The 18,070-nt window shown below is 40.1% G+C and overlaps 1 pseudogene; it reads left to right on the forward strand.

Annotated features, from left to right (window-relative positions):
* The first annotated feature begins 1,478 nt into the window (after positions 1-1,478).
* LOC127951393 (PH domain leucine-rich repeat-containing protein phosphatase 1-like) lies at positions 1,479-17,833 on the forward strand (annotated as a pseudogene).
* The last annotated feature ends 237 nt before the right edge of the window (positions 17,834-18,070 follow it).

Below are 18,070 nucleotides of genomic sequence, written 5' to 3' on the forward strand. Positions count from 1 at the left end.
TCCTCTACCCCAGGTATGACTATGACAAGGCTTGTAAATACCAGTATTCTACTGCCCCCTATACATCTTGAGAACAGACTTGAAGCATTGATGAATGTGGGTGAGGAATCCACAAATGTGATTAAACATGGATCAGATCAGCCAGCAGCTAAAAATGCTACTAACAGGCGCTCAAGATCGAGCAGAGAGCGGCATTCAGCTCAGAGCTCAGCCGAGCCCAAGACACTGATAGTGGGTGACTGTTATCTGAAACATCAGTAGCAGGACTACAACAACATGCTGCCTTCCTCAAGCAATGGTCTCTGATGTGAACAAAGAACTTCAGAATATTCTGATCAAGCACAAGACTGCAAATCGAATAATCATCCATGTGGGGAAAAATTATATTTGGAAAGAGCAGTCAGAACTCCTTAAGAAGGACTTCAGTGAACTCTTTGAAACACTTAGAAGACTCAAAGTTCAGTAGTTCATCAGTGGACCACCCCCAGCAAGGGGAACAATATGTTTTCACGGATGCTTGGGCTGAACACATGGCTACAAAGATCTTGTCATATAAAAGGAGTGAATTTCATGGACAACTTCATTTTGTTCTGGGGTTGTTTAAACTGGATGGCCTCCACCCAAACAAACTTGGTGCTAGAGTTTCTAAGGACAATATCTACTTTTCCTTCCGTCATCCGGCAGCCATATCACCCTGGAGCCCAAGACCGGTTGGCCACTGAAGCTAAGCAGGGCTGAGCCTGGTCAGTACCTGGATGGGAGACCTCCTGAGAAAACTAGGTTGCTGCTGGAAGAGGTGCTAATGAGGCCAGCAGGGGGTGCTCACCCTGTGGTCTGTGTGGGTCCTAGCGCCCCAGTGTAGTGATGGGGACACTATACTGTCAACAAGCACCGTCCTTCGGATGAGACGTTAAACCGATGTCCTGACTCTCTGTGGTCATTAAAAATCCCAGGGTGTCTTTCGAAAAGAGTAGACGTGTGACCTCGTCATCCTGGCTAAATTCACCCATTGGCCTCCGACCATCATGGCGTCCTAATAATCCCCATATCTTCTGATTGGCTTCATCACTCCGTCTCCTCTCCACCAGTAAGCTGGTGTGTGGTGGGCGTTCTGGCGCACTATGGCTGCCATCGCATCATCCTGGTGGATGCTGCACACTGGTGGTGGATGAGGGGACCCCCTGACTATGTTAGCGTGTCTAGTGCCTAAAAAAGCGCTATATAAATGTAATGAATTATTATTATTAAATTATATAAATTATATAAATTATTGTTATTATTATCCTTCTGCAGATTGTGTCAATCCAATCAGCACAAACACACCGGGTCTGAGTCATCATGTGGTTGACACCGGACACATTATCCCTGTCTCCAGCATCTCCACTTCTGTGCTTTTCACAGAAAATGGAGGAATTGGTGTATGCTGGGACTAAACTCTCACATTTATTTGCTGCAAGCCCGCAGATATCAACAAAACAATGGCGGGCCCTTCAACCACCAAAGCCTGTGGGCCCTGCTCTTGTAAGAGCTCTCCAACCCCTACCACAACGCCAGGGCCCAGACCCTCTATCTGCTCAAGGTGAACCAAAAACAACTGATAGCAGCTCTCAGTGATATGTGTCGGGTCCCCATTATAATATCAGCAACATTCATAAATGCCTACAGAACAAGCGAGAACCCAGTGTGCCTGTAGCTTTCTCTTTCTTCAGTTTTATCACGTGATAGAAAGTCCTTTTCAAGCCGAAGGGCAAACTCATCTAATCTGCAGCCTATTATGTATCAAACTAAGATTGATGTAAAGACACAAAGCACTGCTATCAAGCTAGCACTTTTAAACATTCGCTCACTAAAAAATATATTATTTCTAATCATTGACTTTGTAACAGCAAACAATCTGGATTTTATGTTTCTAAATGAAACTTGGCTAGAAGACTGCTGCAGTGCAACAATCCTAAATGATGCAGGGCCTCCTAACTTCACTTACATGAGTGTCTGCAGGACTGTTAGGAGAGGTGGGGGTGTAGCTGCTCTATTTAAAGATGTCTATCAATGCAAGCAAGTGTCATTTGGTCAGTACTTGTCTTTTGAATATCTAGGGATTGTGCTGAAAGGTGCTCCACGCATTCTGTTTATTATCATTTAAAGGCTTCCAAAATACTCTCCAGCCTTTGTTGAAGAGGTCACAGAAATGTTATCAATGCCACACACAGAGGTAAACACACTCTAGACTTAATCATCAGTAGGGGTCTAAAGATTTCATCCACTGTTATTAAGGACGTAGCACTATCTGATCACTTCTGTATTTTCTTTGATATATTGACCTCTGCTAACACTGAATCTAGATCTGTCTCTGTCAGAAGGAGATGCCTAAACGAGAACACAAGTGTACTATTTATGGAGGCTATATCTTTTAACACCAAGCATTTCTGCAGACTCTGTTGATATTCTCCTTGATTCCTTCAACTCAAAAGTTAAGAATGTTATTGATGATATTGCTCCAATAATAGTCAGTAAGAAAACAAACAGACATAAATCAGTTTGGAGAAGATCAACAGCAGTTCAGACTATGAAAAGACAATACAGAAAAGCCGAGCGGATGTGGCGGAAGACAAAACTTGAAATTCACTATAGCATCTATAAAGACACCCTTCATGCTTTTAATGTGAAACTAGCCACAGCTAGACAGAATCTCTTCTCAAACCTTATAAACAGTAACTTAAACAACACTCATACTCTTTTTGCCACTGTTGAGAGACTGACAAACACCCCAAGTCAGATTCCCAGTGAAATGCTCAGACAGCAAATGCAATGAGTTTGCATCCTTCTTTTCTGAGAAGATCATCAATATCAGGAAGGCGATTAGCCCATCCTCAAGTAATCATAGGTCAGACGGATTAGGCCACAATATCAAAAAGATACTGGGTCTCATTCATGAAACATTCGTAAATATACGAGTAAATATCTGAGTGATTTGCGCGTAAAGAGAACTTCCCGAAAACTCTTCTCCTGATTCACAAAAACTTTGTAAACGTCAGATGTGATAGTGAAATGTGTGTGTGTGTTAATGAATTCCAATCAGTCGTAAATGGGACGCGTGTGCACGCTCACTCTCAATTACCATAAATCCCGCCAATTAAATCCGACTGACAACTATATATGAGCATCATATTATGACACCAAACGAAGGATTTCAACATGTCTTCTCAAAAGCGACTGAAATCCTACTGATCCTATTACTGGCTCTCATAATAAAAGTTAAAAGAAAAACCGTATGTAATTAATATATATATATATAATATTTTTTTTCAAAATGCTGTGTAAATATGTACCTGATTAAGGTGAATTAAAATGCAGCCGTATTAATGAGCAAAACGTTCAGACGTTAAACTGGCTTTCTGGGATGGTACTCAAATGGTTCAAGTCATACTTAGAAGGGAGAGGATATTATGTGAGTCTAGGAGAGCATAAGTCTAAGTGGACATCCATGGCATGCGGAGTCCCACAAGGGTCAATTCTCGCACCGCTCTTGTTTAGCCTGTATATGCTCCCACTAAGTCAAATAATGAGAAAGAACCAAACTGCCTATCACAGCTATGCTGATGATACCCAGATTTACCTAGCCTTATCTTCAAATGACTACAGCCCCATTGACTCCCTCTGCCAATGCATTGATGAAATTAATAGTTGGATGTGCCAGAATTTTCTTCAGTTAAACAAGGAAAAAACTGAAGTCATTGCATTTGGAAACAAAGATGAAGTTTTCAAGGTGAATGCATACCTTGACTCTAGGGGTCAAACAACTAAAAATCAAGTCAGGAATCTTGGTGTGATTCTGGAGACAGACCTTAGTTTCAGTAGTCATGTCAAAGCAGTAACTAAATCAGCGTACTATCATTTAAAAAACATTGCAAGAATTAGATGTTTTGTTTCCAGCCAAGACTTGGACAAGGAGAAGCTTGTTCATGCCTTCATCACCAGCAGGGTGGACTATTGTAATGGGCTCCTCACCGGAAACTCAAATGGTTCAGATCATACTTAGAAGGGAGAGGATATTATGTGAGTCTAGCAGAGCATACGTCTAAGTGGACATCCATGGCATGCAGAGTCCCACAAGGGTCAATTCTCGCACCGCTCTTGTTTAGCCTGTATATGCTCCCACTAAGTCAAATAATGAGAAAGAACCAAACTGCCTATCACAGCTATGCTGATGATACCCAGATTTACCTAGCCTTATCATCAAATGACTACAGCCCCATTGACTCCCTCTGCCAATGCATTGATGAAATTAATAGTTGGATGTGCCAGAACTTTCTTCAGTTAAACAAGGAAAAAACTGAAGTCATTGCATTTGGAAACAAAGATGAAGTTTTCAAGGTGAATGCATACCTTGACTCTAGGGGTCAAACAACTAAAAATCAAGTCAGGAATCTTGGTGTGATTCTGGAGACAGACCTTAGTTTCAGTAGTCATGTCAAAGCAGTAACTAAATCAGCCTACTATCAATTAAAAAACATGGCAAGAATTAGATGTTTTGTTTCCAGCCAAGACTTGGACAAGGAGAAGCTTTTTCATGCCTTCATCACCAGCAGGGTGTATTATTGTAATGGGCTCCTCACCGGCCTATCCAAAAAGACAATTAGACAGCTGCAGCTCATTCAGAACGCTGCTGCCAGGATTCTGACTAAAACCAGAAAATCTGAGCATATCACCCCAGTCCTCAGGTCCTTACACTGGCTTCCAGTTACATTTAGGATTGATTTTAAAGTACTTTTACTCGTATATAAGTCACTAAATGACCTAGGACTGAAATATACAGACCACTCAGATCATTAGGCTCGAGTCAGTTAGAAATACCAAGGGTTCACACAAAACATGGGGAGTCCGCCTTAAGTTACTATGCCGCCCGCAGTTGGAATCAGCTTCCAGAAGAGATCAGATGTTCTAAAACACTAGTCACATTTAAATCTAGACTTAAAACTGTTTAGCTGTGCATTTTTGAATGAGCATTGTGCAATGTCCAAACTGATTGCACTATGTGTTCACTGTTTTTTTTAATGTAAAATCATTTTCTAACTGTTTTAAATTCACTTAAAATAAGTACATATTTTAATAATTGTAAAAGTTTTAAAATTGCTTGTTTTATTCGTGTTATTTTTTTTCTTACTTTCTTTTATGTAAAGCCCTTGAATTGAAGCACTGAATTACCATTGTGTACGAACTGTGCTATATAAATAAGCTTGCCTTGCCTTACCTTACCTAGAAGGACCTAGGAGACTAGATCAGTCATCTTTAAGGTTTTAAGTCAAACACCCTTTGATTCTACACAAAGGAGGACATATTACCAAGCTGATATTGACCCACTACCACGAGAGGATCTGTCACCAAGGACGAAATCAAGCTCTAACAGAACTCAGAGCCAATGGGTTTTTGGTCATCGGTGGAAGTAAGTCAGTTGCTAAGCTGATACACAGATGAAGTGCAGAAGACTCAGACGGCCTGCAGAAGAACAACGCATGGCAGAGCTTCCTAAGGAGCGTGTAGAAGTCTCTGCTCCCTTCACATACTGCGGCACCAATTGCTTCGGCACATTCATCACTAAGAAAGCCCACAAAGAGCAAAAGCGCTATGGCTTAATCTTCACTTGCCTTGCCTCTCGATCTGTTCATATTGAGATGCTTGATGACCTATCCACGGATGGATAGGTCATCTGTGGAAATGGGATAAATGATCCTACCTCGCTCAAGCCATTAACTCCAAACCATCTCATACTGATGAAGCACAAGACTGCCCTTCCACCGCCTGGCAAATTTTAGAAGGTAGATGTCTATGCAACTAAAAGGTGGCGAAGAGTTCAGTACCTTGTCGAACAGTTCTGGAGCTGGTGGAAGAGAGAATATCTCATGAACATCACAACACGCTAAAAGTGGCATACGACTCAATGCAACCCTAAGGTAGATGACTTGGTCATTATAAAGGAAAGACACCCCTAGAAATCAGTGGCACCTGGGACGAGTGGTTGAAACCACAAAGGAGAGCGATGGAATAGTGCGTCGCGTCAATGTGTTAGTAGGAGAAAGGACATCAGTGAAACAAGATCACCCCTACAAAAACTTTGATTAAAGAAAGGCCCATTCAGAAACTAATTCTCCTCCTCGAAAGTGAGTGATCATTCTAGTTGTCTACACCTTTATCCCCTTTTGACATAGGCTACTCTCTCTTAGTTATTAAGTAGTACTCACATGCACTTATCTAGAAACACTGATACAGACATAGGACTCAAGTATGAGCCATTCAGCCAGGTTGATCCTTGTCTTTACTCTTCATAACATGAGTGGTGGGAGTGTAGATGACCACTAGCACTGTTTTGTTATAAGTATCCTGTTTCATACTTTTATTTCATGGGACTTTTATTTTGACATGATGCTATTTGCATGGGGACTCATTTATCCATGCTCACACTCTTTCAAATAAAAAAACAGGAAGGCACGAGAAGATACGTTACAAGACGAGGCATGTTTAAAGTCAGAGATTGGAAAATATTACTGTTATCTTCAACTAAAGTGTTCCTTGAACTGTTATGCCACTTTGTGCTTGATTTGTTTTGGCAGTAATATCTTGAGAATAATTCAAGAAGTTGCTAGCTATCTCTCCAACATCCAAGTTAAGTTAATTGTGGAATCCTTCCCTGGATCACCACTCTCTAGCACCATTTGATATGCAGAGCAAGGTATGTGGTTGATTGTAATATACCATTTCGTATGTATTATGATACGTTCATGTAAATGGTAAAGAGATTCATTTCACATGATGGCTGTTGCCTGTTGTGTTGTTAACAATGTGATTCTAGCTTGCTAAAGTGCATTTGTCAAAGGATTATTTTGTATCTGTCCAAATTGTCTTTGTTATTTGTCTTTTAAGTTTTCACGGTGTTGGTGCTATGCACACTTGTCTGAATTAAAGTACACCTATATGGAAACACACCCAAGCCTGTTTATTCGAAGTTGAAAGGTCTGCTACACTATGCGTTTCCCAGAAAACAATGTCACACCTCAGGACGTTTGTCAGCCAATCAGATTCAAGCATTCAACGGCCCAGTAGTAAACAAATTAAATAATGTTATGTCATGTGTTTACTCTTACACTGAATGTTTGCTGCTTCAATCCAGATGAGAAAGATATTGTACAGGGTAAATTTAGTATAGGGTGTGAAAAATGTACAGCTGTGGTATTTTAATAGAAAATTATTGCTTGACTGGAGTAAAGCCATCTCTCTCTTTCTCGCCCATGCACTCTCACTCTCACACACACACACACACACACACTCACACGCATGCACACACACGCACCTTGAACCTTTGTACAATCAGCCTCTGGAGTCGTCTGATGGACAAGGAGTCGTCTGACTTGACATCGCTCCTCTTGACCTGTGCCCGCAGCCTCTCGCTCCTCTTGTGAATATCGCCTGATGCGTGTTGTTTAATATCACACACTCCGCCGTGACAAACAGAAAAAACGCTATGGTATATGTTAGAATTGGCCTTGTATTCATTGTCCCTCATGCATTCCAGCCACGGGAAGTTATTTTCCCATTCAATTCTATATTTTTGTGCTCTTTTCTTTTTCGACGGCTGCTCGGAGGTAGTCATTTTTACATTTCCCGCTGTTGTCACTTGTCGTCATCGTTGCTAAGATACGTGACTCACAATGACTGAAACGACCAATTAAAAGGGGATTCTCTGATGACGTTCCGAGATGTTAAAAATGCTACACTGATCAAAGACAAATGGGGAGAAATTAGTAGGCCTATCTACCACACCGTCTGTTTTACAAATGTCTTAGTTCATAATCTGGCATATATATTAGAAGCTATGTGTGTCTGTCATGGATTTGCACTGAATTGATTCTCAAAAATACAGAACAAAGTGTGTTCCGTATCAGTTCAATACGGAACAAGACTTTTATGTGTCAAATACGGGACGATTACATATTATACGGAACGGTTGGCAACCCAGTGAGCTGCTCAGGCCCCGGAGCTTAAGCCCCGCCTAGCCCTATTGTTAATGCGGTGATGCCCGCAGGTCACCGTGAGCGGAGTAGAGCGCAGTCTCATGGGTACCCCCTGTCCTGCGAGGGGCGATTGGGGTATGTGACGAGTGGGGCACTACGTGACCCACCGTCGGTCTCGAATCCCACGTAGGAGATGGAAGGATATAAAACTGGAGCGACGATAGTGAAGGATGAGAGAGGACCAGGCCTGGGTTTTTAGTTGTGTTTGCTTTTATTTTCGCGCATCAGTCGTCTGTGAGGGGCTGATGCGCTGTTTTGTGTTTATTTTGAAATATTAAAGTTTCATTTTTATTGTGCGCCGGTTCCCCGCCTCCTTCTACCGGATGAATATGGAGATTTTATTATTACAATTAGTATCATATTTCACAACTTCAAACTAGAAGTCCTAACCGCCACTTTGTTTTTTCATGGTTTAATGTTCACGTGACTAACGTTTAAGAGATGGCACCTTTATAATTCAATACAGTTTGACCAAGATTAAAAAATAATTTATTGTTTGAAATTCTCTGATTGAATTTAATAATCTATATCATACTGTAAAGTGTAAAAACAATCATTAGGCAGGAACTTCATGCACATAAGCAATATTATAATCAACATTACAAGTCATGATTTAAGAAAACAGTGAGTACTTTTTGACTGAATTGTGGGATATTAATGCCTATTAAAATGTTTTTTTATATATATTTTTAGTATCTTATACAATATAAAACAGTCTAAAGACTTCTTCAGGTTTTTAAATGTTTTCAAAGTCTTCTAAAGCAAATATGACTGATCTCACATTGAAAATATGATTTTTATTTTTATTCACAAACTGATACTGATGATGATTCATTTTCACTCACTTTTATGCTTGATTTTAAAATATTAACTTGAAATACTACTTTGTGCGCCGATCTTTTCTAGACGGTGTCTGTATGGTTTTTCACTTCCTCTTCCTCTCAGTGTTAATCGAGCCAATGTTTGACCACAGAGATGTGTCTGAATGAATATGTTCTCCAAATCAATGTTCACTCCCTCTGCTCCACAGTAAAATGGCCAAGCTGGAGGAGCTGGACCTGAGTGGGAACAGGCTGAAGGCGGTGCCCACCACCATCCTGAGCTGCAGACGCATGCACACACTAGGCTCACTCCATCTGCATCGAGGTGTTCACTGAGGTCCTGCAGCTTCAGGAGATGAGGGTCGATGTACATTCGGGAAAAGGTGTTGAATTTTAGCCGCTGCGATCAGCCTGATGGCTTCAATCTTCATCATAATAGGGAGGGGGGCAGCATCAATCAGCCCAAGTCTTTGAGTGTACTCGTGACACAACTCTGTGATCTGTTCCTCCCTCCACTGATGTTGAATTTATGCCCCAGATAAGGATATGTTTCGTGGCGTTCATACAGTCGGATGGGTTTCTGCATTAATGAGAAGGCAGGGGGTTTGTCAGACTTTGCTTTATACCATCTGTTTCCTCCACTGTGTCTTTCATAGAATGCAGCACATTTTGTATGTTTGATGTCTAAACCTGACCACTGTATGAACTCATCTGTGTGGAGGAGCATGTTATTAATCATCCGCATAGCCTTGCACTGGTTTGGGGATCGCACACCTGCGGCACGCACTGGCACAACCACTTCATCCAAGAGTTAATCGTCAGGATGAAATTTATGGCCCTCCACAGGCACCCTGTGGGATCGGTTAGGGCACTTCCACATGACTTGGATGTAAGAGTAATGATTAACATTTTTAATTATGTCTGCATTTAGCTGTGGAAGTCTTATTTCATCTAGTGTGTGAAACATGACATTACAGGACAAAGTGCCAAAAGCATCACGAAAATCGAAATGTGGATAGAATGTGGATGAGTCTAATCCATTTTGTTGGAGTTTCTCCTGAGAAGAGGAAGTTATGTTTATCCTCGAGGTGTTTTCTGTCCAATGTCTTTCTAAATGCTCTTTCCTGATTTTGGAATAGTATCCACTCATCCTGGTCCAGTGTTCTAACAGTTGTCGAAAAATCTGTGTAGTTTCCACCTGCTGGGTGCTTGAGCACAGGGTCATGAATAGTCCAGCTCTGTTTGTAAATCCTGCCAGTCTGGAGCGTGTCTTTAAACACACACACACAAACACATGCATATTAGATCTTACACAGTCAACACAACCACAGAATGTTGAAAATCAACAGAGAACTTCAGTAGCTGTGCAAGAAAGCTGTTTTCAGTTGACTTCACGTTACTTTGTTTCTGTTGTAGTATTTGAGTGCAGCAGGACTGTTTCCTGTCTCATGCTGTGTGGTGTTTCATATGCCCTAACGTAAATTATGTTATGGATGTTGTTTTCGTGTGTGTGTGTACTGTGGACCTGAGCTGTAACGAGCTGCATGAGATCACTTTACCTAACAGTCTACCTCCTAAACTTCAAGAGCTGGATCTGAGGGAACCCTGGAGCACACGACCCTCGAGCAGCTCAAGTAACATCACCTTCTACTCTTCTGGCCATCTCCTTCATCTTAACATGAGTGATGTCAAATTAAGACATACGCTTAGTGTCAGTAATTACAAAAGTGATGGGTAACGCTTTATTTTGATAGTCCACTTTAGACATTCTACTAGCAGTAAGTAACTTTGCAACTACATGTCAACTAGCAGTTAGTAGAGTATTAGTAGTCTGTCTGCTTAATATCTTCTAACACTTTCTTTGTCAACTTATACTAAGCCTAACCCTACCCCTAACACTAACCCTAAACTTACCCTAACAGTCTACTCTGAGAGTTAGTAGACATGTAGTTGCAAATTTCTGAGATTTAGTTGATATGTAGTTGACATGTAGTTGCAAAGTAACTTATAGTCAGTAGAATGTCTAAAGTGGACTATCGAAATAAAGTGTAACCAAGTGATGCACTTAATAATGCAAAAAAACAAATAAAAACAATCGGCAATCAGGAATTTTCCTACAATTGTAATAACATATTATTTTGCTCCGAGCATTCAGTTAAATAGGTTACAAAACGTTATAAACTTATCAAGCCACTTCCAATATCTGTCCAATACTTTCTGCATGATCTGATATAAAAACGCCTTTAAAATGTCTTTATTTGGCTCAGTGTTATTTTAGTATCTTTGAGATACGATTGTAGTTATTAATTATTTAAATTAGTTTTTATTTTTATATTTAAATTTTAAGGTTAATTTTATTAATTTTTGTTATTTATCTAAATCTTATTAATGTTTGTTTTAGTTTGGGTTACATTTATAAATCAAGTTTAACTAAACTAAGATGAGAACTGTTGCAAAAGTGAAGTGTTTTTCCTGAATACATAGTGTCTCTCAGCAAAATGATTTGGACCATGTTTGTGTATATGTGTGCCATGTAATAACACATGATATCCTCCACATCTTTTCAGTAACATCCGCTGTTTCCGGATAGACCCGCCCCCTTCCTCATTCTCAGCCAATGAGGTGGCAGGAGGGCCGGCTGTCTGGAGTGATGGCTACACCAAACCTCAGGCTTCAAGAACAAGTGTGTGTGTGTGTCTGCAGGCTGTGTGTGTCTGTGTGTGTGTGTGTGTGTGTGTGTGTGTGTGTGTGTGTGTCAGTCAGTGATGTGTGTGTGTGTATGTGTGTCTGCAGGTTGTGTGTGTGTGTGTGTGTGTGTGTGTGTGTGTGTGTGTGTGTGTGTCAGTTAGTGATGTGTGTTTGTGTCTGCAGGCTGTGTGAATGTGTGTGTGTGTGTGTGTGTGTGTGTGTGTGTGTGTGTGTGCGTGTGTGTGTGTGTGTGTGTTTGTGTGTGTGCCCGTCAGTGATGTGTGTGTGTGTCTGCAGGCTGTGTGTTTGTGTGGTTGTGTGTGTTTGTGTGTGTGTGTGGCGGCGCTGTCAGTAAGCAGCTTCTGTGGCAGTAGAGAGGCTCTGTACGGTGTGTTTGATGGCGACATGAAACTATGAAGTGAGGAAGACTACATGAACAACACCTTCCTCGTCATGCAGAGGTGATGCACACACTTAGTGCTGAGCATTAGTATAGAATAACATTTGATGCATAGTTAATACCAGGGCTGTCGATTAAACACATTCATTTCATGCAATTAAAGAAAATAACTTGTTCAAATGACTAACACATTCAGAACTGTCCGTCATCTTGCATTGATGCAGAATCTGATGAACATGATGCAGGACGATTTACTGTGAGATGAAGCCAAGATATGAGCTCTGAAAAAAACAACAACAACACCCTCTTATTTTTCTAACATATGATGTAGTTTAGCAATATGACACCAACAAGTGCTCTGATTTTCCCCAAAACTCTCCACCCTTGCAAATGTGATATTGATTTGGTACAACAGTTCAATACACAACACTATTTTGTCAAAATTATTATTATTATTTTTTTTTTCATTTCAGTGATTCAGTGACAAAGTGATAAAGTGAGTCAGTGATTCAGTGAAATTTTCATAAAATCACCTGCTGAGTTTCTGAATGAATCAGCAAATTGATTGATTCAATGACTCACTCATTAAGACAGTGACTTGCTCACATTTACTGGCGCTTTTAGTTTTATATATGAAGCATGATCTATTTATTTTTTTATCAAATTGAATCAAAATATTTATTTCTTAAGCAAATTTTTGTAATATCTATTTAATGCATTTTTTCATTTTAACAGTAATGACTTCACATCATGTAAGTAATTATGTTATAAGTTTTATTCATCAATAGTCCTCCTAAGTATGTCTGTGTGTTTGCTCTGGGTTGAACAGGAAGTTGGGCACAGCAGGGCAGAATCTGGGAGTCTCTGCGGTGCTCTGTCACATCCAGCACGACCCCACTGACCCTGCCGGGTGCTTCACCCTCACCGCTGCTAATGTGGGCCGTGCTGTGCCGTGACACCAAGCCGCTTCCGCTGTCACTTCTGCACAACATCAGCATCAGAGAGGAACACAACCTCATGCAGCAGCATAAAGCCATTGTCACTGAGGTACGAGAAACATTTTCCACCTGCTCTGAGGTCAACATGAGATGAACAGTCCTTCCACTGTGTTCCTGATCTTATTGTGTGCACCTTATTCCAAAGAAAATAAACTCTTGTTCATCAAAATGTGATAACTTCAACTTTTAGTCCATCTTAACCAATAGCTGTTTAGTCAGTGTTTGAGGCTGCCTTTCTGGGATTTCACCAGTATTTGATGCAGTAAGTTAATGCTGTTTAAACAACACTAGATTGGAAAATAACTTTAGCATTGGGGTACTAGAGGCTTGAATTAAGATATTCTGATATGAAACGTCCATTTTTCACCATCAAATTAAAGGCCCATCCTACAGTTTTATTAGTTATTGTGAAATCACATTAAGGAAATGAATTGACATTGTATGTTGACTTTCAGGTGGATTCTGCTTTTCTGTTGCTTTTATAGAAGTTAAACGAACCGTTCACCTGGAAAAAAAAAATTAAAGTGATATTTGAAGAATATTTCAGCTTAATATTCAGTGGGGTCCAACAGTTTCAGGCTCCAAAAAGTAGCACAGTAGTCCACACAACTCTTCAGAAACAACACAATCACTTTGTATGATGAATGGAGCATAATTTAAGTTATATACTCTCAAACTTCTTGAAGCAAGTGAGAAATATTGAACAACTCAAATATAGTCTTCAAACAATAACACTTTAGAAGACCTGGAGCAAAATCACTTTTATACACTGTCAAAACTATTGGTTGTGAATACAATAAAGATCATTGGAGTGTGTTTTATAAAATATTTTATTTTCCTAAAATGTCATGTTTAATTTAATGTTGCATGCCATTTATTTGTAATTATTTGTGAAATTTACTAGAAAATCCTACACCAGTTTTTTCAATGTAGTATGTTTATCTTGGATCTTGACACTGTTGGAACTCAGTGGCTGTTTGTTTACAGCTGAACTATTCTTCAAATCTTCTTGTGTTTTACACAAGTCAGTCATACAGGTTTGAGGCTGAATGTTTGGGTGAATCATCCCTTTAAAGGGGGATTAAATTATTTTAATACGTTTTTTAATATATATTTACGTACAATCTTAACAAAGTTTTTTGCACAAACAAATAAATATGTGAGAAAAAAAAAACTTTTCCCTTTTGTTTTGTGATGCAGCCGCACTCAGATCTAGTACTGATTAATCTCTCAACAAATGTTTCTTTGTGAACTCTCTATTAGACTTATGGTATGGATCCAAAACAAGCTGTTTTCTGAGGGTTGTTACATAAGTGCTTTTTTTATTGATGATGAGGACATTTTAAGTTATGAAACTTGCTATCTTATTACACTGTGTCCTAACTATACATGATAAAAGGTATCTTTTTCATGTTAATCCAAGTTTTTCCTAACTAGACACAACTGCAACACGTGTAATTTGTCCTTATAGCCAGGGCTTGACATTAACTTTATTGCTCACTATCCAATGTGTTACTAGTTACTAGCCACACAGCATTTTTACTAGCCACATTTTTGTTGTTGTGAAATTACCTGATAAAAGTTAACTATGGCGTGCTAATATTTACTTGAACTAGATTTACAACTCTTTTAAATGTAAAATCACTGTACACACCCAAATCAAGACTATATGAATATATAACAATACAGGTCATTATCATTAGCTCTGATAAGGTTGTGTGTAAAGCTCCTTTTTGAAATAAAACCATGTATTAAGATAAAGATATAAAAAAGTAGCTTCTTATTGCATAAAAAAGTGATGCATGGATGTAGAAGATTAATAAAAAAAAGATAAAAAACTAAACTGAAAAAAAAAACTTTTTCATTAGAAACACTTTCTGTTTAAATATCAGAATCAGATATTTACGTTATTGAACCACACTGAGAAATTCTTTGTTTCAAGTTGCAATGGAAAGTAGGTCAGTCTCGAAAAATGCATTCCATGGTTCAGACAAAGTTGCTTTTATCTTCATTAAAATTTTAGGCGAACATTCCTCTCATAATAAAGAACACATTTCAGTTTGTGTCATTTTTGTGATCAGGCCCTAATAATGACTACTGGTTAGGTTGCAACCCTCTACGGACACCTTGCCAATTATATAATTATATATATAATATTTAGAAAATGGCACAATTTTTTTAAATACACTTTTAACCTCAGTACACATTTAACATCAGTCAATCAAGCTTTTAATAATCAAGTATGATTTAGTATAACTTAAGTAATTAGTCAATTTGATAACCATGTTTGAAGGCATATTAGTCATTTTAACTGAACATTTTAACTTGGTGGTTGTTGTTTTTTTCTGTCATTCAATGTTTCTTACAAAAAAAAAAAAAATTACAAATTGGGAAAAATCTAACAAAAATACTTATAGGATAATAATGATACGAATTCTAATAATAAGAAGTATAAAACACGAAGAATTACTAAGGATTCATGAGCTGCTGGATTCATGAATATTAATCAGTTATTGTGCGTTCGCTTCAACTGATTCGCTGAAATCAAAACAGGGACGATAATAGGTGGGCGCCAGCCAATGGGATTGCTGTTCGCGCATTAACTCCACCCACTACCGGAAAATCTGGCTGTTCTTAAAAGCTGAAGACTTCCATAGGAATGTCGTTATTTTGACAGGAAAATACAACAAAGAATATTGTTTAAATGAAACGAGTCAATTCACACTCTTTCTCTCTCTCTCTCTGTCTTTGCGTGTGTGTGAGAGAAAGCGACGGCGATGTGTGTACCTTCGCACTAGTGTTTACGGTACATTAAAAACAGGTGCGCTGAGTATCCATCGAGATGAGCTGAGAAATATCACACAGATGGCTTGACGGAGAGTGAAACTCTGAAGCCCTCAGTCAGAGTGTTTGCGAGTGAAAATATATCTGTGCTAAACATGTACTTATCCTCCAACTCACACACTGGCAATTATTCAACCCGCCAAAGTGGCAAGTTGGAGTCACTGTGTTACCCGCCACAAGCAAAATTCACCCAAATTTGGCAGGTTGGTGGCTGTTAATGTCAAGCCCTGCTTACAGCCATAATGAAAACAACAATAGTATACCTCAGATCTTGAAAATAAATTTAAGCAAAGATATACATTAAAACTGTGAACCCAATGCAAACCAACGAGTGTATTCCATAACAAAGATGGTATCGGTCAGTCAGTATGTATATTTACTAAAAAGGTTTAATATATATGAATTAGATTATAAAAGAATCCATTTCATTCGGAGTGCAGTGCGCTTCCAGAGTGAGCCCGCCCATATGTGTTTCTGATTGGCTGTGATATTTGATTCTGTCGTGTCTGGTGTGAATCTTGTCACATTGTGTGTAATAAGGACACAGTGTTAAGCATACAAAGATCTCTTCTATGTCAAAAAATGAAGCTGGTTTCATGTCATGATCCCTTTAATTCACATGAACTTTGTCTTTGAATGTTATTGTTGTATTAGATTAAGAGTTACTGATCACTGCATATGCCACTACAGCAAATTCCCCTTCTCCAACGGGACAACAAAGTGAACGGCATAACAGACTCCACATGCATCATGGGCTATTCGTTCCTCTACCCAGCGATATTGCCTCTCCTGTATGTCACCACAATTGGTTAATTTGTTCTTCATCCCGGGTAGCAGAGGTCTGTTCGAAGTCTTGGACCTTAGCGAGGTGGTGAAAGCCATACGGAAGGTTTCCGATCCAATGGCGGCCGCCAAGAAGCTGTGTACGCTGACTCAGTCATACGGCTGCACCGATAGCCTCAGCGCTGTGGTGGTGCAGCTCAACATAGCAGAAGACTGTTGTTGCGATTGTGCAGTGTCTGTGGAGCCCGGGTCCCGGACTGTTCCCAGCCTCCTCCAATTGCATGCCCCTGTCCTCCTGCAGCGAGATAAGCTCTGAGGTCAGTGCATCCGAGATGAGCTCCGAAGTAGGATCCACCGGGTCCTCGGACGAGCCACTGCTCCTGTTGCAGGAGGCACACCTCCACCTTTATCCACCGAACCACCTCAACCCACGCCTCCCCTTCTGCCCGCTCCCCTTGCTCCCAACTCCAAAAGCTCCTTCCAGAGGAAACTGTCCAGAGCTACCTTCTCCAGCACCCTCTTGGACAATGGCTTGGACAGCGAGGACGAGGAGCCCATCGCCGGAGTCTTTTCCAATGCCAGTTGGGTGGAAGTGGAGGCTGACATCCAATGTCTACTGCCTTTGCCTCCACCTCCTCCACCCAGCATTCCAGAAACTCCGGAGAAGTTTCCAAAGGAGGGCACGAACTTTGTGGGAGTGGACACTTGGAACAAGACCTTGGTCAAGCAGAGGGGAAATGGCTCGGTGGCACAGCAGAAGCAGAGTCACAACTTGATTGAGGTGGCGGCTGAAGCTCCTTCAAAGAAACCTGGAGGTTACTTCACTGCATCCTCTACTGCAGACTATTACGACACGCCGCTCTGAGGGAGTCGCTGCATTCTGTCATCATCTACTCAGCCTATCCAGTTCTTGAATGTGCAGTCTGTCTCCCAATACTAAATCATTTCTTGCATTAATTCCGCTAGTTTTGCATGAATCAGAAACATCAGAAACCTGGAGGTTACTTCACGGCACCAGCTCAACCTGACCCAGATGACCAGTTCATCAGCCCTCCGGAGCTGGAGGAGGTGAGGGAGATTATGAAACAATATCAGCAGGACCAAGAGAAGCCAGCCCAGGGAGAACAACCTGTGGACTAATATGACATGATGCTCTGAGAGAGCCACTGCATTCTGTCATCATCTACTCAGCCTGAACTTGTTTACTTTAATCCACAGTTCTTGAACGTAGGGCTGGGCGATATAGACAGAATGCGAGATATTCAGAACAATTCAAGTTAATGTCAATTTTAATCAGTCAACTTAAAAACATAAATACAACATGATTAAAGTAACCTTCACTTTCTTACAAACTTGCCAAACCATCCAATTAAAGAAAGTTATTTCAAGCATACCACAAGTTTTAAAGGTTGACCCAAAAGATCAATGCAATTTAATTCAGGGCTGTCCAAATGGCTCAAAAGCTAAATT

The sequence above is a fragment of the Carassius gibelio genome, chromosome B2 (genome assembly GCF_023724105.1).
Source record: "Carassius gibelio isolate Cgi1373 ecotype wild population from Czech Republic chromosome B2, carGib1.2-hapl.c, whole genome shotgun sequence".
Lineage (NCBI taxonomy): Eukaryota > Metazoa > Chordata > Actinopteri > Cypriniformes > Cyprinidae > Carassius > Carassius gibelio.